This window comes from Procambarus clarkii, chromosome 57 (genome assembly GCF_040958095.1).
Source record: "Procambarus clarkii isolate CNS0578487 chromosome 57, FALCON_Pclarkii_2.0, whole genome shotgun sequence".
Lineage (NCBI taxonomy): Eukaryota > Metazoa > Arthropoda > Malacostraca > Decapoda > Cambaridae > Procambarus > Procambarus clarkii.
The window spans coordinates 7,965,511-7,991,922 of record NC_091206.1 but is presented as its reverse complement, the minus strand read 5'-3'; the positions used below and the strand labels follow the sequence as shown (position 1 = coordinate 7,991,922).

General features: G+C 42.4%; 1 protein-coding gene and 1 non-coding gene across 2 annotated transcripts in view; one reads left to right on the top strand and one right to left on the bottom strand.

Moving 5' to 3' along the window:
- The window catches only part of LOC123745067 (GATA-binding factor 2), a 147,274-nt gene that overhangs the window by 15,542 nt on the left and 105,320 nt on the right, over positions 1-26,412 (top strand). The window lies entirely within an intron of this gene.
- Positions 19,109-19,192, bottom strand: TRNAL-UAA (transfer RNA leucine (anticodon UAA)). Its single transcript has one exon. It is a non-coding gene; the product is annotated as a tRNA-Leu (tRNA).

Sequence of the window (26,412 nt, the reverse complement as noted above, 5' to 3'; positions counted from 1 at the left end):
GAGAGAGAGAGATTGGGGGCTTTTCATACAAGACACTTAAATTGCTGGCAGAAATGTAATTTTAAGTTTTAAATAAAATTGTTTAGATCGAAATTCGAAGACTCGGAATAATGTTATTTGGTTACTTTAAGAGTGCACAAATCCTTGTTATCCGCGTAAATAATTATACATAAGGCCGCAGTAATTCAAGGTACACGAAAGCCGTGAATTAAATAATTCAATGGTTTTACCAAGTAAGAAATTTATAGTTCTTCATTTTTTTAAACTTTCAGAATATTGCAGTTTCAGTTTTTTAATTCCAAGAAATAATTATTTCTGAATGTTTATACAGTGCAGGATTTCAGTATTCCTCATATTATGGTATCAAAAGCATAAATAAACCTGTCATGCTGTGTCCTCAGGTGAAATTTAATTTAAACTGGTTTTTCTCATTTACATAATTACATCCTTTCACACGTTTCCCTACCTCCTCCACCCATTCACCTCTAGTGTCTATCTATATACAGGTCTCTCCTTATTCACTTCAAAAATCTACACATAGGTATTCATCCACTTTAGGTATATATCCGATGGTTTCACCACTTTGACTCAGGTTTTAAGTTTTTTGGAGCAGGTCTCTGCTAATCTTAAGCATATGTAGAAGCATTCACCTCACTTTAAGTTCATTTGTGTCTTCAGTCACCTCGAGAAGGTCACGTAAAGTCTCCAGATACATTGAGCATTTTCTTGAAGAAATTTCCCCGGAATACATTTTCTCAAATGTTTCTTTGCATGTCACTTATGTCACTTATGATATGGCATCCCCATATCCCAATGTTTATGTTTCTGTACGCAAGTCTTTTTTTTGTCTTGGGGTATGCCAGTCTTATCCTTATCTTCAGTGTATGTAAGTCTTCTCTCATCTTTACGCAAATCTCTCCCTTCTCCTGTCATTTAAAGTATACAGTAGTTATACCGCTGTTGTTATATTTCACCTTCACATTAACCTAGTTCTAAGCCTCTGTGTCCATCTCGCCAATTCAACCTGTGTTGATCTCGTGTCAGCTGTTGGTCCAGGCCAAAGAATGCCAGGGTTCGAGACCCCCCCACCTAAGAGTCACCTGGTGCTGTCCCAAAGAAGGGAGAAGGGGGGAAGAAGAACGTGGGTAAGGGGATAAGGGGTAAAGGGGGACAGGTCACCAGGAAGTCGCCTGCTGATTCCCGAAGGGAAGGAGAGGAGGTTGGGAGAAGGGGGGGGGGAGTGGTGATGAGTTAGGTCCTGACTGACACTCGAGAGATGAAGATTTGTGATGTTTGTGGGTGTGATAGATTTGATGGAGTTGACGGGGGGTTGATGGAGATGATAGAGGTTGAAGGAGATGATGGGATTGATGGAGGTGATGGGATTGACTGAGGTGATGACAGGAGATATCATCGTGAAGTACTCCGCCATAGGCCGTCACTCACTGTTGACTCGCTAAATAAATGGACCGACATGACTTGTGATAACTCTATGCAGTCACGATTCCCGCCTCCGAATTCCTGGGCTTTGAATCACCAGCCTTGCCCTCGGCTGGTGGTTTAAACCATTACAGTGATAGCTCCTAAAGGCGTTTGGCTATTTAAAGCACAATTTTAATTTCCTCTCGGCCATTCGCCGTCCTCATTTAACTTCCGCCTGATGTAAAGGCTTGAGAGGCGAAGACTAAGCCAGAGCCGAGGGATGCAAAACAAGATCACGAACTCCCATTCTGCGATATGTTTTACGGCCTTAGACCCGCCATTAAACACCATCGTCCCGGGGCCGGATAATACCCCAAGCGCCCGTAACTCCCCGACGTGCGCTTATTATATGCAATGAAGACAGAGCATCCGTCTATCAACACTCTATACTTCAGTGCTGTGTCCGAATCCTTTGCGACGGGTTTAAATGCTTGTAATTGGGCGAGACAAGTGTTTAAGTGGACATAAAAGGTCGATTCTTGACGCGCGCCTTTATTTTTCCAGAGTCCCGCGTGGTCATTCTTGTCCCGCCAATTCGGGACCTGAAGTCGCGCGCCCTGGGCTTCTTTCGTCTTCTGTTTCTCTCGTGTCACTTCAGGTCACCCCGCGGGACCAGGTCCTCTAAGTTGTTCTACGTCGCCTCCAGGCGGAGAAATGCGATGCTTGTTAACTAAAGAGCACAGTTGTAATGAATGTGGAATGATTATTTGTATTTTTTTGCTCTAACTGGAAGTTGACTCTCCTGTGTGTTTTCCTGAAGAGTGACAGCCACCAGCTAGCGACTCGAACGCAGTGCTCGCCGGCGTTGTTAACTCCGCGTTATGTACTCGCTCACGCTTGATTCGAATTGATATGCAAAACACAATAAGCGTGATTAAGACATAAAGGAGAGGCTCTGAATAGGAGCTGTGCCCACGGCCCTCGCCTTATCGGCCCGAAGTTCACACCGACAGCGCTGATTTCACCGATCTCGCTGATTTGGCTCACGGTTTGCCGATACACTTTTGCAGGACCCGGTTTTATGGGTGGGGAGATGGTGATGCATCACTGTTTTGATGGAGTTTGAGAGAGATAAAGATGGCTATCAACTTGACTAGAGAGAAAGGGGTGGTAAGGGGAAGAGAGGGAGGTCATGTAAGGCTGGGAAACAAAGCAATTGTTAGGTCACTTGAGGTCAGCAAAAAAAAAAAAGAGCATTGGATAAAAGTTCTCGAAGAGAGATATCACTTAAGATTTTTACAGTCACCTGATAACCATCGTAAGTTTTAGGAGGCGCCTAATTCCCACCATACTTTTTACCTGACCAATTTGCACCTCGTAGATTGTCTGAAAATTTATTACTCTCCAAATTTCGAAACGCCGATAATATGTTGAAAATTGTCACGACGTGCTGAGCTCAAATATTACAGACACTCTTAAATTTTCTTTACTTGAATGAAAGTTTTCAGTTTTTTTAGTCGCTAAAGAAATTGGTGTAAAAAGAAAGTTCTACGCATCTCGAAAGATAGATACATAGAGAGAAAGTTAGAGAGAGACAGAGAGACAGAGAGACAGAGAGAGAGAGAGACAGAGAGAGAGAGAGAGAGAGAGAGAGAGAGAGAGAGAGAGAGAGAGAGAGAGAGAGACAGAGAGAGAGAGAGACACAGAGAGAGAGAGAGAGAGAGAGAGAGAGAGAGAGAGAGAGAGAGAGAGAGACAGAGAGAGAGAGAGAGAGAGAGAGAGAGAGAGAGAGAGAGAGAGAGAGAGATGGCAAAAAAGGAGAGACAGAGGTGTTAGATAAATTCAAATTTAAACATTCAAATTTCAAATCTAAAGCCGACCGTTTCCCCTAACGCATACACCCTAACAGAATCCGCCACTCTCAATAGCCTGTCTCCCTCTCTATAAAGTGTCAAGGGAGGCACCTTGCCATTTACGAATCCAACCAATACCTGTTCTAAATTCCGGTTAGAGTAACCCATTATTTGGGTTGTCTGATTTAGCTGTGACACCAGTGTGTGTGTGTGTGTGTGTGTGTGTGTGTGTGTGTGTGTGTGTGTGTGTGTGTGTGTGTGTGTGTGTGTGTGTGTAGGTTCCCTAGCCAATTCGGCTCTGACATATCTTGATTTGAAACCATGTATGGCGTCTAACATACGTGAGATGTAAAGTCCTGGGCGATTCCGTGTGCGGATTTCTAAAGACAGTCCTTATTTAACCCAATTAGCATACGCTGTTTAAAGATGTCCGTTTAGTGTGGGCTTCGTGAGACAGGTTCAATGCAATTGAAAAGTTTCCCCCTGCTATTTCGTGCATTGTTCCCAGGACCCAGCTTCATTGTTCCCAGGACCCAGTTTCATTGTTCCCAGGACCCAGCTTCATTGTTCCCAGGACCCAGCTTCATTGTTCCCAAGGACCCAGCTTCATTGTTCCCAGGACCCAGCTTCATTGTTCCCAGGACCCAGCTTCATTGTTCCCAGGACCCAACTTCATTGTTCCCAAGGACCCAGCTTCATTGTTCCCAGGACCCAGCTTCATTGTTCCCAGGACCCAGCTTCATTGTTCCCAGGACCCAGCTTCATTGTTCCCAGGACCCAGCTTCATTGTTCCCAGGACCCAGCTTCATTACTTTTCACATGGAGTTATTTTTTTTTTTAGTTTCTTGCTATGTTTCACCGAGTTAAGGTTTATTGTGTTATTACAAGTTTCAGAATGTATTTGATTTTTTCATTTAATGGGACACGGTTGAAAATAAACAGACTGTAATTACAAGTGGCCAAATGCTATATAGTCGTAATGGCTAGGCGCTTTTCCTGGATAATTCCCTCCCTCACACCGTACAAATCCTATGTATAATTTTTGTGACATCTTGAGACGTGGCGAGGAAGGAGTCTATCCCCTGTGAAAAATTATTTACAAATATTAGGAACAAGCTAGGTACGAATACTGACCCCTGAGGAACTCCACTAGTGTCATCTCTCATCCTGACATCTCTTCTCGCTGTAACTTGCTGTTTTATTTTGCCTAGCGTCTTCTACATTCAGTGGAGCGCCTTCCCTGTCACTCTTACTTAGTTCTCCAAATTGTGTACTTGGCTTTTGAGGAGTACTGTTTATGTGGCTTTCTGACCATTCGCAAATATTCAGTTCGCTCATCCATCACCGTCTTGTCTGTTTTTTGCCACCCGGTTATAGAATTCCACTAAACATCAAGTAATATTTGAACTTTGGGATTGGAATTTCGAGTTCTTGGTCCCATTTCCCATAAAAATAGATTTCAGATTGTCTATTGAATTAGATTTTATCATCTTTCCGTTTTATACCGTGTATGAAGTCTAACCTCAATATTCTTAGTGTATACATTAATTTGTTCACTACTCTGATACTAAAGAAAGTATTTCTAATGGTACACATTAGAAATTAGTAAAAATAAATTCTTTTAAGAGTTCTATGGCTCATTTGGGTACTCAGTTTCCACCTGAATTACTTGTTAGCGCACCACCCATCCTAAATAATCTGTTTTGTGTGTGTGTGTGTGTGTATTCACCTAGTTGTTCTTGCGTAGGTTGATGTCTGCTCTATCGGCCCACCTCTCAACTGTCAATCAGCCTTTTTTTCACACATACACACACACACACACACACACACACACACACACACACACACACACACAAATACACAGGAAGCAATCCCTAACAGCTGTCTAACTCCTAGGTACCTATTTACTGCTAGGTAACAGGAAAATCTGCGTGAAAGAAACTCTGCCCATTTGTTTTCCACCATCGCCGGGGATCGAACCCGCACCCTATGATTACGAGTCCCAAGCTCTGTTCACTCAGCCACAGGCCCCCTTAACCCAGCCCCACACACACACACAGGCCCGTGTGTGTGTGTGTGTGTGTGTGTGTGTGTGTGTGTGTGTGTGTGTGTGTGTGTGTGTGCGTGCCTCGGTGTGCTTGTGTGTGCAGCATTTATGTGTGCGCATGCGTGTGCGAGTACGTGTGTGGTCGTGACGAGGTCAAACACGGCACCTCAGAGGTCGGACAGGGTGTCGGAGAGATAACGAGACGATTCATCACTCGGACACACAGGGAGACGTGGCCAACAGGGTAGTTAAGCCAATTGACGGAGGTTGTACCGGCCTCAGGCTCACACAAAGCTCACATGCTCCAAAATCAGAGTCTCTCCCTTTCTAAGATTTGACTGGCTGTATTTTAATATATTATTATGACATTATGTAAAATATATATATATATATATATATATATATATATATATATATATATATATATATATATATATATATATCTATATCGTAATATATCAATGAATTTTTTTTTGAGGCACTGAAGTGACTTGAACTCGTGTTCTGGTGAGTCCCAGACGCCTGCCTTAATCGACTAGGCCATGATGGTACAAAAGTCGACCAACCCAAAATTCTACTGAGTTGTATGGGAGGTTCTGGAGGCCCTGAACCGGAGCCCAACCAGATGGGCTCCGATTGAAAATGGACCGTTGAAAAGACTACATGTATTAGAATTAAAGTTGCGACAGGTTCTGTAATCTTGACCTCTTTGTTATTGAGGCTCACGTGAATTTGTATAACTATTTTCACACAACCATTGAAGCAACCGTTGCTCACTAGGACCTGCCTCACTATACTGAGTTCCTCGTCAACCTGCTTCCAATTGGACCGGTGTGAAGCAATACGGTTGACCTGGGACTCGACAACATTTCGCTTGTACCGGTCACTTACTACTAGAATTATGTCCCATTCCTATGTTAGTTGCTTGCTATAGTCCGAAGTGTGGAAGGTACTGAAGGTCTCCTGAGGTCTCCTTCTGAGGTCTCCTTCTGAGGTCTCCTTCTGAGACAGTTATAACCAAGAACGGCACCATACCTTTGATTTCCATCTCGGAAGTGAAACTAATCATGAAATTATGCAAGAAAGCTCTATTAAGCAGTAGAAAACGTTTCCTGTCAGAGACATGCAAAATGATTTTCTCAACATACCTGCAGTAGACGATAGGTTTAAGGTCAAATAAAATGTCTTCTAAATTAAACACAAAAGGGAAAACCTCATGGTTACGCCATCTAGTTGTTTATACATGAGACCATCAAGGCTCTGAAAAGGTGTTTATTTAGTAAATGAAGTTGTGTATGTTTTATGTGCTGTCAGGAGGAGTGCAAGCTTTATCCCGTTAAACTTTGTGGATTATCATTCCAATTGTCTCATCCACGGGCTTGTTGGTGAGTGGGGACCCAACATGTTGAGGCAATGTCATATCTGACACCTCTGTCGACTCCTGACATGCCATGTGTTTTCAGCCTCAAGTTTCCGATGGGACTTGTCGACTTTCTGCGAGGTTCACAGGCATCAAAGTAATTGATTCACACTCCATCAACTTGTCATATTGTAATGATTAGAATTGAATGAATATATTTTCGATTGATACTTGACAAAAGCTGACATGTATCATGGATTTTCCCCAGTTTAAGGCATGATGACGTCAACATGTTGACTCGCAAGAAGGAAGGTGCCAATCTACGCCAGAAATGGATATTCTTACATTACTTCTTGTACTCAAGACGCGACATCCTTCAATTTAGCCTCGTGAGCTACCTCAATCATCGACCTAAAATACCCTTTCCAATATCGGGAGCACAATTCTCTGGATGTCATTTCCAGACATTGAATTCTAATGTCGCTTGAGTGATGAAAAAATAATGGGTTCTATAGTAAGACGCCATTATCGTCTCGGCAGAGAAATCTTGTCTGGCTACTTGTTTTCATTTCAGATGTAGGAAAGGTGTTCTTGGTGGCGGAGTTGGGGAAATGAGGGGAGGGGTTTAGGAGGGAGAAAGCTTCCCCAAGACACAGGGGGTGTACTGGAGAAGGCTGGTGTTGGTGGGGTATGTCTGGCATTGAGAGACTTTATCGATCACTAGAAACTAGTTTATTATTATTAACATCTTTATTGACAAAATTAATTACAATTTTGCCTAATCTGAGGATTTTGATGAAGTCTTATGGACTGTCAGAGGTCCCAGGGGTCAAGGCCGCGAACATTTCCCAACTTGTCATCCATATATTATTGTGCCTGAATAAATGTTGAGACCGTATGATGGGATGAAGCCTTAGTCCCTGGTATCTTCAGACACACTAACAGCTGGTTCATGGTGGTCCAAACTCCATATAAGTCAGGTACTACTTCTGCCTGAGACACTCATAAACCCATCATGGTCTAGTCGGTAGTGCCTGGGTTCGATCCCATCGTACGGCACGATATTTAGTCACAGATTCATCACGTTCTTGTGATTCCATAGAGCATAATAGTCCCTATAGAGATTGTGGCTGAAACGTACAAAAATATTGACCAGAAACCATTCCACACATTGTACTTTAAAATGATATACTATGTACAGGGACAAAATCAAAAAGGCAAAGACCAAATCTCACTTTTCCAAGGCCTAAAGAAGTACATATATATAAATTTTGGTCTTAGTTAACGTGTGTTAAGGGTTAGGCTGCTTATTTAGGCCTACAAGCTAGATTAGGTTTATATTTAGTCTATTTTAGTTTTTGTTACTTCCACTAAATTTCCAAAAAGTACAGAAGGTGGACTATTTTAGGTACAGTACAACAGTCCACAATTTGTTCATTCCGTCCTAGGTAGCCATAGGTCCTATAACTTTCGATGGAGGGGGTGGACACTGACGCCCAAACTCTATGGTAATCAGCACACGGGGAGGCGCATGACTAATGCACAGGTCAGTGTGTTATCATCACTTGAGATGCTCACAATGTGCAGTTTATATAGATATTACATGGGGTGTCCGGCGGTGCTCGGGTCTCTCTTTTCACTCTTTTTGCTCTTTCTTCCCCAATCTCCCTGTTCCCCCTCTGTTACTGCTTTATGTCCCCCCCTTCCTCTCTCTCTCATATATATATATATATATATATATATATATATATATATATATATATATATATATATATATATATATATATATATTATACCACAGTCGTGTGGTCTAGTGGTTAAGGTACTGGGTACGCCAAGGTGAATAGTGCTCCTGGCTGTCTGGAGCAAAAATGTATCTAAATTATTCATACAAACCACTGTTAATGTTCAAATTACATGATTGTGTAATATGTATGAAAGCAGATTCAATTATGTTCCTATTGAAAATTCTTTTACAGCTCGTTTTTTGAAGAATCCATCTCCCAATTAATTTGATGAGACCTTTCTGACAAGTGAACATACAAAGCATTAGACAATTGAAGATCTCTTACAGAGTATCTATGTTGCGAAATTCTAAATGTCAAATCATTGGATGTTTGCCCTACATAGACCCTGAAGGGCAGTCTTTACAAGGTATTTTGTAAATGATACAATTATCACTACGACGACTGTATTATTAGCTTTCCAACAGTATTTTCGTAATTAAACAATACATGTATATAAAAAAAAATTCAAGACCTTGACAATATTTTTCAACCCATAAAAATATGGTAAATGTAACATATTTTTGGGGTGAATTTTCTCACAGCATATGTTATTATAATATGGACGACGTGCTTTGCTACGGCAAACACCCAGAAAACTCAGTGGATAACAAAGCTTGAGACCAATAACCAATTGAGACCTATTGGTCTCAAGCTTTGTTATCCACTGAGTTTTATCCATTTAAGTTTCTACTGAAATTAAATATAAATTATACTGTTTGATATTAGAGAATTAAGAATTCGTAAGAAAATAAATATATCTTTCATATTCACTTCTGTAGTGAAGAGACTAGAGGATTTTTTTCTCCTTGACCTGCCAGTAAATTATCTATATATATCCGACGTCTTTTTATATGAAATTAAATGTACTAGCCTTAGCCTAAGCATTATTTACATCATAACCACTTAAAAAGACTACATTTTCAGTTGTTTTTACCCTCCTAATATATACATTGTCAGACCTCACAAAGCGCTCTGCCTCAAGGGTCCTCGACAAACATCCGCGAGAAAGAAGAATTATCAGTGAGTGACTTGGCAAGGGCCGAGCCACACTGGCAGCCAGGGCGGAGCCCGACTCTTGTAAATGTCTCCCATTCACACACAAATCATCTTCCTTTCCCGTTTTGGGAGAATTCTTTCATGCCAAGCCGTGCGTGGATCAGTATCAATCTCAATTGCATTAGAAGAGTCGTTGAAAGTCTGGTGTGCGGAGTCTGCGCGGGCTAAGACAAAACAATGCAGAGAAAAAGATCGGGAAAGTTTGTCAGAGTTGCCGGAGGTCTCAAGTGATAAGGCGTCTAAGCCCGGACCTGCTTCTCGCGCCCATCCTCAAACATGATCAATTATTGATAGCAGTGGTGTGTCTGGGTCTGTTCCAAGCATTTACTTGGAATTACATTTTAAAATATGTGATTGGAATGATAAAATAAAGCAAATCTGGGTGTTTGTGGCATCATTGTGAACACTTGTGTGGTCTATGGCTGACGCCGTCCCCCCAAAAATCATTAATTACAAGAATGAAAGAGTCGTTTCCTATTGTAGTTGTATTTAAATGTTAGTTTTGTCCACCTTTTGATCCGAGGGATGGAAATAACGTTGAAGGTATTGTGACTGAAACGTGGTGTTGACCCTCTTTATGTATGCATCCAAATGAATATATGTATGTATGTATGTATGTATGTATGTATGTATGTATGTATGTATGTATGTATATATGTATATATGTATATATATATATATATATATATATATATATATATATATATATATATATATATATATATATATATATATATATATATATATAATCATTAATCAGGCTCTAGCCTAATGCAGCTCCATTATTCTGCGTGGATGTTTACTTCCATTTCTCTCTCTCTCTCTCTCTCTCTCTCTCTCTCTCTCTCTCTCTCTCTCTCTCTCTCTCTCTCTCTCTCTCTCTCTCTCTCTCTCTCTCTCTCTTGCTCAGTTACGACCATGATTCATTCATGTATTTAGATCAGCAGGTCATAAAACCTGCTGATCTAAAGTGCCCGAGTCATTGCCAATGAAAGTAAGAATTGGCAAACCGTTGCCATAATTCATATTCCGACGAAACTTTTATGCCTGGTTTCATTAAATTCGAGATGCCAGAACAAATTATATACATAGACGAACTCTATTTATTTAGAGTTTTTATTGCTGGAGCGGGTACATGTATCGAAACAAATTTGTCCCGTAAATTCCACCTTTTTTCCACATGTTAGCTATAGTAGCAGTACGAAATACAGCTGTTGCATTTCCCTGCAATGTAGCTGTTAAGTCATACGATCGCTATAAGAACATTGAGCATCTGAGTATACTTTATATATAAGTTTATTGATCAAGAAACGCCAAAATATCTTTATTGACTTTTATGAGACATTTGATTTTGATAATCTTTCGTTGATTCTGTCAAGATTCCTAACAAAATATTGCTGGACATATCATTCGAATTCGTGATGAATAAAGATGTTAACTGGTAATAGCAAAAGGAAAAATATAATACATTGCTTTGTGTTTGGGAGGTAGATATAGTTAGTCACTCAGCCATAACTTATACTCCTAGCCCTTGCGAGAGGGAAGAAAGGTGATGAACGGCTTGGTGAAGGAATATTGGCTAGGTAACTAGCCCGATAGTGTTTCATGCCGCAATCCATCCTCAGACAATGTTCATTCCATCCAGCGGCCGACCCCAAGGACGCATTCGTCAATTTTTACATCCAGTGCATTCAAAATTTGAATTTTTTCAAATGTTAATGGGTATTATTGTATTAGCATATTTAGACTTAGGTTACGTTGTTTACGTTCAGTTGGCAGTTGTATATTTTTGTAGTTTGTGGGTGAATCATGTACAGAATTGAGATTCGAACAGAGGTCGTTAGCGAAGCACTGTTCGAAAAACTATTCGAACGTTATCAGTTGTGAATCGTGTATGAAGCGTTTTTCATTCATAAAGGGAGAGTTTGGCAGTTGGGTTGACGAGCATTTGACCATTGTGTATGAGGACGGGCTCCACCAGGACGAGAGATTTTCACTCATACAAACTCAAACATTTCATGCGAGTGAACAATCTCGGACGTGATGAATCAGACTAATGAACTGGCCAATCTTCGTGCAGCCGACTTTTCTAATCAAAACATCTCTAAGTAATAATTTGGAACAATGTAATTTCAGAAGCGGCCGTTATAACGTGTATCGTCATTGCTGGGATTACAGGTGATTACCTCGCTGTATCTCGTGTGTACTTGAGGCAGTATGCGCCTCTCTCTCTCTCTCTCTCTCTCTCTCTCTCTCTCTCTCTCTCTCTCTCTCTCTCTCTCTCTCTCTCTCTCTCTCTCTCTCTCTAGATGCGGGTTTATAACGAGGCTTTCAACACTATTGTTATGAAAGGTGTTGTGAGATGCTTGTTTCTACTGTTGTTGATGATTGTTCTTGTTGGTGGTGATTGTTGCTATTGCTGGCGATGTTACTGCTGCTGCTGCTTCAGATGCTGTTGTGGTTACTGCCGTTGGCACTGATGCTGTTACTGCTGCTACTGATTTTGCTAGTGCTGGTTTTGCTGCTGCTGCTTCTTTTGTTTCGGCTGCGGCTTCTGAGTTGCTGTTGTTGTTGATTTTGTTCATGTTGCTGTCGTTCCTGTTACTGCTTCTGCTGTCGTTTTTGGGGCTATTACTGCTGTGAATATTTGTTCAATTGCTGCTGTTTCTAAACTCAGTTGCTTCATCATATCTCTGTACTGAATACCAACAAGCTGGTCACATACATTAACGCACAGTATGCAAATTCAGCTTCGACCTTAGCAACTAGTAAATTTATCTGCAATCCAGCAAAGCACTATTCTCCCTTTTAATATAGCGATTCGTTCAGAATAATATATCGGTCTAGTATTTCTGACCTTAAGTATCCACAGATTTTCTTTTGATGTTTCTGACACGATAGATATAGTTTCCATGCACCCACAATGCAATATTATAACATCTTCTCTGCTTGCAATATGCCACACTCACCAAATTCATCACTTAGAACCCCGACAATCCACACCAGGAGAACGAATCATCTCCAACAGACACATGACTACCTTCCTATGCTTAGGAGATGCATGATTCACTCCAAGAACAGCAAAACCTTCTGCTGCTTATAGCTGGCACAGTACAGGTCGACGAAGGCCTTCTCACACGCCCCCCAGCACCGCTCTCCGGCGCAATCCTACACCGCCGATAACATCTTCAAATTCTATGTCATCGGTGTGGTGCTCGACACGGAAGAGTTTCCTGCGATATCTCACCACCTTCTCCTTCTACCGCTCGGGTCACTCACCTCTGCTCGAATCCCACTTTTTACCTTGTAACTTGAACCATCGACAATACTAGATATGAAGTTAAATATCCGTATATAAAAAAGCGAATATAAATATGTATACTGAGAGGAATGAGAGCTAAAAGTTCTTTCGCACTACTTTTAATGCGTTTATTTACCTGTGAAGGTCTTGTATAAATCAGAGGTGTGTGGGGTCGAGAGGGATATATTTAGAGGATTAATTTGCATTTCTGAAATGAGTGAATTTTCGTGAAGTTATCAATTGAGTGATATGAATTCGTGCGGTATCTTTCGAATCAGACTCGTTTCGAGTGGTTTGTTACACATTTTCCGTGACCGGATCGAAAATACAACTCACGATCGAAACTTGTAGAAAATAAATATGTTTGGGTCACGTCTCTGTATGTGATAGTAAAAGCTTTTGTTTAAGTCCTATTATGGAGAGGTTAATGAGGGTTTGATAAATGGGGTTTTACAGACACCTTCAAGCTTCGCCCGAGTGTCTAGACAGCTTCACCAACGTAGTCTTTCGTTATTATCTATACAGCTTCACCCAGCCATTCGGTAGTGTCCAGAGAGCTTCACCCAATCTCTCGGTAGTGTCTAGACAGCTTCACGTAACCTCTCGGTAGTGTCCAGACAGCTTCACCCTGTAACACAATAAACAAACAAACCTCCGGCCCATCTTTGTGTTGATATCGAGATACCCCTTAGACTACTTTCATGTGAACAGAGTCTAGCTCCTGGGACCCAGATTAATAGAACAGCAGCTTTCGCATTCAAAACAAAGAAGGAATCCTGGGTCACATTGGGGGGTTCATCATTGCAGATCCGAGTAGCCAGGCCGGTGGGGATAGAGAAGGGGCGTTGACAGGACGATAGTATCTACCCTCCCTCTTCCCCCCCCCTCTCCCTCTTCCCCTCCTCCATCTACCCCCCCCCCTTCTCTAACAACCTCTTACTGAGACACCCCCTGGTGAGTGATGCTTGTGTGGTGTTGTATTTTCTATGTTCCCATATTATAAGTTTTGTGAAATCTCAGGGGGCAGCCAGTCGTGTAGGTTCTCAGTTTCAGTGACTCCACTATTATTGGACATTTATTTAATTTTGATTTGTGTGAAAAGTAAAGAGTAAAATGAATGGCAGCAATTAATGTGTGTATACTTGCTTTTAACTACTGGATCCTACATTTTGAGTTTACTCTACAGCTACGTGTGCTAAAGAGAGTAGAGGACACTCATTTCTTGAATGATTAAGACATTGATGTTAACTAATTTTAATGTTTTGAATTAGTACATGTTATCATTACTTAGGTGGAAAAACACAATTGCATTTATGATTATAATTATATAATTTTCATTTTATTTACAAAAGAAAAATATTAAAAAAATAATAATAAACACAAACATGATTCCAGGTACATAGATTACATAGAATTAAATAAATTAGAACACCAACATATATTCGGCAACATTAAAATCACCTGAGTTAACTTGAGAGTAATCAAGTATATGAACATGTGTAACAAAACACATAACAATTACACACAAACGAACAAGAATAACAGGCAGTTATACACATCACCCGAGCTAAGTAAACGCAGCTTTTTATAACATATTAGAAGCACTAACACACCACTAGTGCCATCTGTCACTGGCATTGTCATTTATGTCAGTGCCATCACACACATACACACACACATACACACACACACACACACACCACACACACACACACACACACACACACACACACACACACACACACACACACACACACACACACACCACACCCCACACACACACACACACACACACACACACACACATACACACACACACACACACACACACACACACACACACACACACACACACACACACACACACACAGAAGACTTAGGGGGGACATGATCACCACATTCAAGATTTTCAAACAAATTGATAAGGTAGATAAAGACAGGCTATTTAACACAAGGGGCACACGCACTAGGGGACACAGTTGGAAACTGAGTGCCCAAATGAGCCACAGAGATATTAGAAAAAACTTTTTTAGTGTCAGAGTAGTTGACAAATGGAATGCATTAGGAAGTAATGTGGTGGAGGCTGACACCATACACAGTTTCAAGTGTATATATGATAGAGCCCAATAGGCTCAGAAACCTGTACACCAGTTGATTGACAGTTGAGAGGCGGGACCAAAAAGCCACACCTCAACCCCCGCAAGCACAAATAGGCGAGGACACACTGCTAAAGAGACAAGCGGCACGCAGTCCTTCCCTCATCCGTCTGGACTGTTCCTCAATAATTGCGAAAACTTTAGCGTTCGTGATCGCATGGGATAAATCCGAATAATCAATAACACGCCCTTTTTCCCTCTGGCCATCATCAACACCATCAGCTGACCCGTCGCCCTGCTCGCCCACACGCCCACACGCCCACACGCCCGATCCCACGCCCGCGATGACAAATGGCCCATCATTTATCTAGAAGCAGAATCGGCGCCCCGCGTCTGTGGATCCGAGTGTAAGAAGTGGAGTAAGGAGAAAAAGAAGGAATATGACAGAGAGGCGGTGGATAGAATCAAGGATTGGAAGAAACAGGTGATAACAAAGGGAAGTAAAAAGACAAAGAAGAATGATAGAAGGATAAAAAAATATGAGTGATGAATTCTGAGTGAAAAAATCTTATTATCTTGGAGAAAGAGAGAGTGAGAGACAGTGTGAGAGTTAAGAGACAGTGTGAGAGAGAGAGCGAAAGAGAGAGTTTTGCAGAACGAATAAAAGAGATAGAGACTGGGTGTCAAGAGACAGAAAGGAGGAAGGTTGATGGTAGAAAATATAAAATCTACAGATGAAAACAAGGACTAAAAAAAAAAGCAAAATTTCAGAAAATAAAACGAATAGTCGATTGTGGGTGGAGAGTAACAGGCAATAACTGGAGATGAAAATTCCAAAGAGGCTAACGTATTGACATGTAAGGTTCCACACACACACACACGCACACACGCACACGCACACACACACACACACACACACAGACACACACACACACACACACGCACACACGCACACACAAATTATTACCTACAAACTTCTCAGAGGAATTGACAGGGTAGATAAAGATAAACTTTTTAACACGGGTGGTACGCGAACAAGAGGACACAGGTGGAAATTGACTACTCAAATGAGCCACAGGGACGTTAGATAGAACTTTTCAGTAGCAGAGTAGTCTAGCTTAAATAAGGAGCCATTTAAATTGTTGTACACTCGAAAGGTTCATAAGTTTGCATCAAGGCTTGTCTCAAAATTGAGAGGCATGGGGTATGAAGAGAAACTGAAGGAACTAAACCTGACGACGCTAGGAAAGCGGAGAGAGACGGGAAATATGATCGAGACCTATAAAATATTTAGAGGGATTAGGGGAATCTTCGCAATGAATACGAATATAACACGAGGACATAAATGAAAGCTTAATGACTCATATAAGTCTCAGGGAAGTTAGAAAGTTTTCATTTACCATAAAGGCTGTGCGAAAATTAAATGAACTAAAGGGGCAGGTTGCAGAAGCTTCATAATTTTAAAAGTAGATTTGATAGAGAAATAGATCAGGAGAGGAATGAATTATCAGGAGAAAACCGCCAAGCCATTATGACTATATTGCACTTGGAAGCCGTCAGGATAAGGATTTGGGGTGGGACGGGGGGAAGGAAAGGTGACCAACCACTTGGGTAGTCGGGGATTGAACACCGGCTTGCATGAAAATCAGATACACTGTGTGAAAATGTGAGAAAATCATTGGAGCACTTCAGTGATTCGAACCAGCGTTCTGACTCTCCCTTAACTGCGCATATATAGCGTATCGGGATCCACTAGACCGCGATACGCTGTAAGACTATAAGAAATTTAGTGCTCCAATTTTCGCATGATATCTCGCCATTGTGATTTCCTGATGTGTATAGGCCAGAAGTCATTGCATTAGATAACCAGCGATAAAGAGGGGTAAAAGAGCTAATGCTCGAGCCTGCAGGTATGTATGGATGAGTACAAATAAGTGAGTACACACACACACATAAACACAGGAAAAGAAGCAGAGAAAAGCAATGCTGTTTTTTCAGGCTATAGTAAGCGAATCTCACCTCCTGCCTTTTCGGAATTTGCATTAACTGATCCATTCTCCAGCGAGCAGATCCATCAAGCAAATGCGGTAATAATAGGTAGAAAATTGAATAGAGAAGATGGATAGGAAATAGGGAGAAGATAAGAACTGGGTGTGTCTTTGTGTGTGTGTGTGTGTGTGTGTGTGTGTGTGTGTGTGTGTGTGTGTGTGTGTGTGTGTGTGTACTCACCTAGTTGTACTCACCTAGTTGTGTTTGCGGGGGTTGAGCTCTGGCTCTTTGGTCCCGCCTCTCAACCGTCAATCAACAGGTGTACAGATTCCTGAGCCTATCGGGCTCTGTCATATCTGCACTTGAAACTGTGTATGGAGTCAGCCTCCACCACATCACCCCCTAATGCATTCCATTTGTCAACCACTATGACACTAAAAAAGTTCTTTCTAATATCTCTGTGGCTCATTTGGGCACTCAGTTTCCACCTGTGTCCCCTTGTGCGTTTTCCCCTTGTGTTAAATAGACTGTCTTTATCTACCCTATCAATTCCCTTCAGAATCTTGAATGTGGTGATCATGTCCCCCCTAACTCTTCTGTCTTCCAGCGAAGTGAGGTTTAATTCCCGTAGTCTCTCCTCGTAGCTCATACCTCTCAGCTCGGGTACTAGTCTGGTGGCAAACCTTTGAACCTTTTCCAGTTTAGTCTTATCCTTGACTAGATATGGACTCCATGCTGGGGCTGCATACTCCAGGATTGGCCTGACATATGTGGTATACAAAGTTCTGAATGATTCTTTACACAAGTTTCTGAATGCCGTTCGTATGTTGGCCAGCCTGGCATATGCCGCTGATGTTATCCGCTTGATATGTGCTGCAGGAGACAGGTCTGGCGTGATATCAACCCCCAAGTCTTTTTCCTTCTCTGACTCCTGAAGAATTTCCTCTCCCAGATGATACCTTGTATCTGGCCTCCTGCTCCCTACACCTATCTTCATTACATTACATTTGGTTGGGTTAAACTCTAACAACCATTTGTTCGACCATTCCTTCAGCTTGTCTAGGTCTTCTTGAAGCCTCAAACAGTCCTCTTCTGTTTTAATCCTTCTCATAATTTTAGCATCGTCCGCAAACATTGAGAGAAATGAATCGATACCCTCCGGGAGATCATTTACATATATCAGAAACAAGATAGGACCGAGTACAGAGCCCTGTGGGTCTCCACTGGTGACTTCACGCCACATAACTGCCCGCCTGACTTCCGCCAGGACGGAATGGTCCGTCCTGGACCATTCTCAAGACAATCGACTTGAGAAGGTCAAGGACGGACCGAAACGTCGTCGTCCCTTCACGTTCTAGTGTGTGGTCTGGTCAACAGTTTTTTCTTACATTACTATGAATCATCTGTGTTTCCAGTTACGCCTCTCGTTCAATTGTTCTTTAATGTAAACATTACTTCTATACCAACTTTGTCAATTCGTCTTAATATTCCTGTTTTCCCCAGCGTCGTGAGAACCAGTTCCCTCAGTATTTCCTTATGGAACAAGTTGATTTTGTATGGTAGTTGTGGTCGTAATAGTGGTAGTGTTTGCGGTTGTGTAGGTTGTGGTCGTGTATGGTAATTGTGGTAGTACTTGTGGTGGTTGAGGCAGTAGTCGTTCATGGTAGTAGTCTAGTGGGAGTGTTTCTGGTGGTGAAGGCTGTGGTCGTGTATGGTAGCTGTGGTCGTAATAGTGGTAGTGCTTGCGGTGGTGAAGGCTGTGGTCGTGCATGTATGGTTGTAGTTGTGGTAGTACTTGTAGTGGTTGAGGCAGTGGTCGTTCATGGTAGTAGTCTAGTGGTAGTTCTTCTGGTGGTGAAGGCTGTGGTTGAGGCAGTGGTCGTTCATGGTAGTAGTCTAGTGGTAGTTCTTCTGGTGGTGAAGGCTGTGGTCGTGTATGGTAGTTATGGTAGTAATTGTTGTGTTGTGAGGCAGATGTCGTGTATGGTGGTCGTGGTAGTGCTTGTGGTGGTGGAGACAGGGGTCGTGTTTGATTGTAGTGACGAAGGTGGTTATGTTAGAGTCGTGCATAGTCTTGAGCTGTGAACCTCTGTTCTTTTATTGTGTTCTCTGAACTAAATAAGTTGTTTCCATAATTGATAGAGTAGTTGTACCATCCCGCAGATCCTGAATGTTACAAAACATTCCCATTTGTGTGTGTCAGGTGTGGGGTTCGAACCCACGCACTCTTGCGAGTACCAGAGCTTAAATCTGGCGCCTTAGACCGCTCGGCCAACCTGACAGTTGGGCAAGTATGTATGTGTGCATCTTAATACATACATGTTTTTTGTGTTTGAGTGTATATGTTTATATCTCTGCACGCGCGCGCGTGTGTGTGTGTGTGTGTGTGTGTGTGTGTGTGTGTGTGTGTGTGTGTGTGTGTGTGTGTGTGTGTGTGTGTGTGTGTGTTTGTATGTCGGCTAAATATGCTTGTGTATCGAGATTCAGCTCCTGGACTCTCCTTTCTCAGTTGGCATTCGTCAGAAATAACAACTCCCGCCCCTCTTGTCATATCTTCCTCATCAAACTGTTCACGGTTTTGCTTCTCATTTATTTTTCCTCACCACACACTCGCAAAAGAGGTGCTTCCCACGTTACCTCACCTGTCTTTCTCACCATTCTCATGCAGGAGAAGTGTTTCCTTACTTCCCTGCTACTCACAGGGATGCTCAATTTTCATCCGTGCCCAATCGTTCAGTGACTAAACCTCAACATTTTTACACTGTCTGATATTTGATATATCAAATATTCCTGATATTTACAGAGTACATGTTACCTTTCGCCTTCCTCTTTTATAAATTTAATCGAGATTTAACAGAGTCCTAGTTCAACAGAGTTTAACAGAGTACTAGTTCAGGTCCCTCAGCTCTGGAACCAGGCTCATGGCAAGCCTCTGCGCATTATCCAGGTTCTGTGTTCATTTTGTACCTGTGATTGTACACTGGTAATACCTGGTAATACATACTGGTAACACCTGTGGGGGGTTGAGGCAGTGGTCGTGCATGGTAGTTGTCTAGTGGTAGTGCTTCTGGCGGATTTTGTTCCCCATCTTATATGTGGGGGAACGCTGAGCTCTATGACAGCCTCCCCTGATATATAATATATTTATATTATTATAAATATATAAATATATATATATATATATATATATATATATATATATATATATATATATATATATATATATATATACATATATAACATTGTGTGTGTGTGTGTGTGTGTGTTGTACATAATGATCTAGTTATTTTACATATATTACATTGTGTTACAGCTTATGGGATATTCATATATAGCAATCACTGTTAAAGACCTCATCCAGCTTCGTAGAGGTGGGTGCCTAAGATACAGCAGACATTTCCTCTCTGGATGACGACACTGAAGCGTTGAAACAGGAAACTGGCCGCTTTTGGGTCTCTAGTTTAACTAATGAGTTCTTCTTCCTTCTTCTCCTCCGCCTCCTCCTTAAGAAACTTAAGTATACATTTACCCCCCTGGCTCCTAAGGTCTCAGAATATATTTGCACGAACTAGTAATAAAGCCCTGAGTCCCTTTATTTATTTGTTTTTAGGGTCTCCCAGAAGATGACATCCTCACCACCTTCAGCTCCACTCTACCGTAAGTAGGTATCAGTCAATGTAGATGCACATGTGTAGTCCCATGCAACCTATTCAACGTCCCTCCATGGTTGCAGACTAACTTCTTCTGTGTGCTGGTGACTGCTGTCAGGTTTGCACATATGCAGTTCCCTTTGTTTTCGGACACTTGGTTGTAGCCAAACTATCGTAAGAGGGTGCACACCTTAGGAATTAGTGTGAATAGTGTGAATCCAAAACACATTTTTTTTCTTTCCTCCTCCTTAGGTCGTGATCGCTCTCCCCCTCCTCCCTGCCCCTCAACAGCTTAGCATTTTAAAAGCACCGAATCATCTTCTGTGGTTGATTGTTCAATAAACCCTTGAACTATATGTTTAATACATCTCTAACCTGTCCATGGAGGACAGAAGAAAATGTATATATTCTGGTTAGCATTGTAACTGTGTGGCCACGTCTGTGGTAGAAAATAAAAATAAATAAGTGTGCTGTTGGTATAGGGCGATCACCGAGGCTCCTGGTAAGACGGATCTGAGTGCATCTATGATTGCGTAGCTAGAAGAAATAATTTCACGCTTTGAAGGATTTAAGGTGAGTCTTAACTCCTCTTTGATTTCACCAGCTGTAGATCCACTAGCAGGGACCTGTGTAACAGGCAGGTACCAGATGTTGAGCTCGCTAATCAACCTGCTTGTGACCTCTTTGGCAGCCGTGCAGAAGAGGATGTGAGCTTTTCATCCCCTCCTCATCTCTCCACTCTTCAACACTCCCCTCTCTCTTCACTCTTCCTCGTGCCCTTCCCTTCACCCCATCACCTCTCTCACTTTCCTAATAACGACCACCCATTCGGGAGTCATCACAGCTCGGGCCTCAGCTTCCGGTAGACGGGAGGATGCTGAGGAGTCAAGAGGACAATGATACGTATCACCCCGGGGCCCACACGCGCGCTCTCAAGGGCAAGAGAGAGGAGAAGAGGGATGGAGAGGGGGAACAGAATGAGGGAGGACAGAGGACACGAAGAAAGATGAGGAAGGAGGGATGGGGGATTTAATATAGGATGACGGAGGGGGGGAAAGTGAGGTTTGTGTAGTGACACCAAGAGAGCGAACCCTGCGAATTGTTGAAATTAGAAACAAAATAATTTATATGCTTGCATCTGTAACAGTCTTCGATCGCAGTCTGCTGATATATGACACTGCTTCTATTACAACCTATTTCTGTGAGAGATTATATCTATAACAATCTTTCTTGGCAGTCTGTTTCTCTCATACAATGTGTCTATGACATTTTCCTTAAGGAGATCAAGTATGCAAATGCGTCTCAGGCTCGGCATTAAGGTCGCAGGACGTCCCACATTTCCCAGAATTATACAAGAAGTTAAAAACACGCCGTCACGAAATATTATGATAAAGCTTAATCCTAGCAGTGACGAAAGTCTGCTATACTCATCCTTCATGAGGAAGGGGGCTAAAGATTGTCCTCCACAGATCTCCTGCATGAGGAAAACACTTACGGGAGACTACGATATTCCTCCATCGTAAGGTAGACACACAGACGTGGCTACCACATCAACACACCATCTTACCATTACCAACACCACCAACAACGTTCTGCCAACTCCGACACCACCAAGGAAATTGTCAAATTTTGTATAAAATCTCTATTGTTTAATAAAGCTGAAAAAGACATTCCTAATATTTAAAACTTGTGTATAGCGAATCGGGAGAAAGAGTTAGTGCCTTGAAAAAAAATATAACTTGGAATATACCACATATATACTTATTCATAAGCCAAATATTGATTATAAGCAATAAGTCATATATGTGCTGTCTTGTGCGAGAGTGGGTTGAGGAAATCTCTTGGACAACAGCATCACCACCAGCATCTCCATCACCCTAGCATCCACCTCCTTACCAACCTCCAAACTAAGTCGAAATAGGACAAGAAATCAATACTTATTCAAATGCAAACCACGAAACCATCCGATAAAAACAATGAACGCCACAAACTAAAGAAAAAAAACACTGTAAAGATGGGAAACAAAGGAGGTTTCACTGACGAATATTCCTCAACTTACAACCTTGTGTGTTTTGCTGGCATTGATGTAACAGATTGATTACGAGAAGGAATTACATTTTTTTTTAAGTTTGCGCAATATCTGTTCTGCAGCTCGATGAAAGTGTGGTTTCCCGCACGTGTAGACAGACGTAATCACGCAGGCTAAGTGATAACCGATTTTTTGGGGTCCCTCTTGGGGTAAGATGAATGGAAGATTTAAAATGCTTCAAGATCACGTGAAAGATGAATTGTATCGTGGTGTACGCAAGCTGTCTTTTTGGTTCTAGGGGAGAGGAGAGGCTGAAGTGATATGGAAAGAGAGTGGGGTGATACATGGAAGAAGCGGATGTAAGGTGTGGTGGGTGTTATAAGGGAAGGAACGGATATAAACGGCGTAGCTGGTATAAGGGGGTTATCTTCAGATGATTTCGGGGCTTTAGTGTCCCCGCGGCCCGGTCCTCGACCAGGCCTCCACCCCCAGGAAGCAGCCCGTGACATCTGACTAACACCCAGGTACCTATTTTACTGCTAGGTAACAGGGGCATAGGGTGAAAGAAACTCTGCCCATTGTTTCTCGCCGGCGCCTGGGATTGAAAATGGGGACTGATATATCCCGGTAATACAGTCGGATTCGTTCTCGACATAAAATCGGGAATTCCGGGTTCGAATCCATGGCGCGTTTACTATCACATGATGCCTCTGTTCACCTAGCAGTAATAATAGCTATCCAGGAGTTAGTCTTGTTGTAGGGTTCCATGTTGGGGAGGGTCATTAGTTCGACCTTGGAGGGACCTCGATATATGTGTAACATGTGAATATAATCACAGGCTGCCTGACCCCCGACAAAATGAATTAACTGGTGCGAATATGAGTTTTGGTGTTACAATTTCATGCTCAAATTTGAGCGAAAACTAACTCATTCTCTCTCTCTCTCTCTCTCTCTCTCTCTCTCTCTCTCTCTCTCTCTCTCTCTCTCTCTCTCTCTCTCTCTCTCTCTCTCTCTCTCTCTCTCTCTCTCTCCCTCCCTCTCTCTCCCATTTATTTTCCCTTCTTGGACATTCTCTGCTCTGCGCCATGTTCCTCCAATTACTCTTCAATTACTTTCTTATATTCTAAACTTATCGGATCTTCTTTATTTTGTAGCACATCCCCCACACACCAACATCACACAGCACATCCACCCCCCTCCTTCCCAGACACACACAGTCTTCCTACCCACATTTCCTCCACATCACCAAGTTTCTGATCAGACTTGAACCATGAATAACTTTACACTGAGCAGCGCAAGAATATTTCACGGTGTCATCATCAACCTACTGGCCATCCAGTTCCGTGGTTTTAATGGATTAACGATGGTATGGGAACCAATCAGAACTGAGGAATAGATATATAGGGGTATGTGATTGGTTAGTCTCCTGCTGTTATTGGATTCCGATAATGGTCTGAACGATGCTGTGAATCAAAATTTTAACAAGTTGTCAATGACTGGACTATATCGTCAGCATCTGGGAGGTACCAAAATGCATGGTCTAGCTTCCCAAAACGATGCGTTTATTCTGCTGTTATTTCTAACGAGTCATTGCCATCAGCGAGCGAAAAGTGGCGGGGGCTTTTTAAAAAAGGCGCCGAGCTTTTACATCATCATGCTCAGTAATGTAGTGCGGGGAAGCCCCCCCACGGGGCGGACCATCTTGGAGGCGGGTCGGAGACGGGGTCCCGCAAGGGGGTGTCTTAACTCCTCCTCTGTTTTGGTTCCGATCCTTTCACAACCCTTTTGTATATATATACGTTTAAGCTAGCTTTTATTTTGTATTTTTTTTTTTGTCCTTTATAACTAGATATGATATCAATTTGACTTCAGCTTTTCTTTTCTGCAACGTAGCTGAGATTTATCGTTTTCAGTGAATAATCGCAGCATCGGGGAGCGAGCGTGGACCTGACATTAGGAAGTTGCTCGTTCACACATTATAATCACTGATCGACAGGCGCGATATGTCAGCGAGGGATAACATATAACACATGACCTGACACCCAACGCATCATGGATTCCTGCAACTCACGCCATATGTCAAAATGTTCGGCCGCGGGAAACAGGCGTGGCAAATCATTCCACACACACACACACACACATCTTGGAACACCGCTGTCACTAAGTACCCTATGGGGCTCCACGGGAGGGCTCGAACCACGAACCACACAGGAGAACGTTGTAAATTCCTGTTCCTCTCTGCTAACCTTTCACCCCCCTGCTTTACCCTATGGTCAATGCATTCGAAAAGCTTTTAACGAAATTGGATCATTTAAACCATTAAAAAAAGCATAATATCAGTTTATAGGCCACTATGGATTCTATGGATTATGTGAGACTCGGACTTAATTACAAAATAAGTATTATTTTTTGTTTAGTTTCATTTATGTTTATCGTGAAGGACTCGGTGTCAGAGATGACGGTGTAGAAACACTTACATGGCTGGCTGAGGGCTCCCAGCGTGCGGGAGGCGCTCACGGGGCGCTCTGAATACTGATGCTCTTAGCAGTGTTGGCCATCTTCACGTCCTGGTACGCCTGCCTTGTTGATGGACACGGTGGTGGTAGTACTGGTGGTGGTGGTGGTGGTGGTGGTGTTGGTGGTGTTAGTACTGGTGGTGGTGGTGTTAGTGATGGTAGTACTGGTGTTGTTGGTGTTAGTGTTGGTGCTGTTAGTGACGGTGGTGGTGTTAGTACTGGTGGTGGTGGTGGTAGTACTGGTGGTGGTGGTGGTGGTGGTGGTGGTGGTGTTAGTACTGGTGGTGGTGGTGGTGGTGGTGTTAGTACTGGTGGTGGTGGTGTTAGTGATGGTAGTACTGGTGTTGGTGGTGGTGTTAGTGTTGGTGGTGTTAGTGACGGTGGTGGTGTTAGTACTGGTGGTGGTGGTGTTAGTGATGGTGGTGGTGTTAGTACTGATGTTGGTGGAGGTGTTAGTGATGGTGGTGGTGGTAGTACTGGTGGTGGTAGTACTGGTGGTGGTGGTGGTGTTAGTGATGGTGGTGTTAGTACTGGTGGTGGTGGTGTTAGTGATGGTGGTGGTGGTAGTACTGGTGGTGGTGGTGGTGTTAGTGATGGTGGTAGTACTGGTGGTGGTGTTGGTGGTGGTGTTAGTGTTGGTAGTATTATGTTGGTGAGTATCATCTTAAGAATATACTCTTGGTAAATAGATCAAGTTTAAATATACTTTGATTTAACAATACTATTTTTTTTAGTTAAGAATGTGTTTTAACCCATGACATAAGTTATAAGTATGGTCCGTATATATGACTTTGCTATAACACAGCATTTAGGTATGTTCATACTTTCAAGCCTAACGTGTTTTTTTTTGTTTTAGATATATACAAGAGTTGTTACATTCTTGTACAGCCACTAGTACGCGTAGCGTTTCGGGCAGGTCCCTGGAATACGATCCCCGCCGCGAAGAATCGTTGAATCGAATCGTACGATTCTGTTTAGGTGTGGGGGGGTCGTGGTGATAGACGGGAAGGTGGTACTGTTGTAATGTGGTGGGTGAGGTGACAGACAGACAAGTGGTACTACTGTGAAGCAGTGATACTGGTGAGAGAAGGACAGATGACAGTGGTGACGGGAAAGGGGATAGTGATCACAGAAGGACAGGTGATAGTGGTCACAGAAGGACAGGTGATAGTGGCCACAGAAGGACAGGGGATAGTGGTCACAGAAGGACAGGTGATAGTGGTCACAGACGGACAGGTGATAGTGGTCACAGAAGGACAGGTGATAGTGTTGACAGAAGGACAGGTGATAGTGGTCACAGACGGAC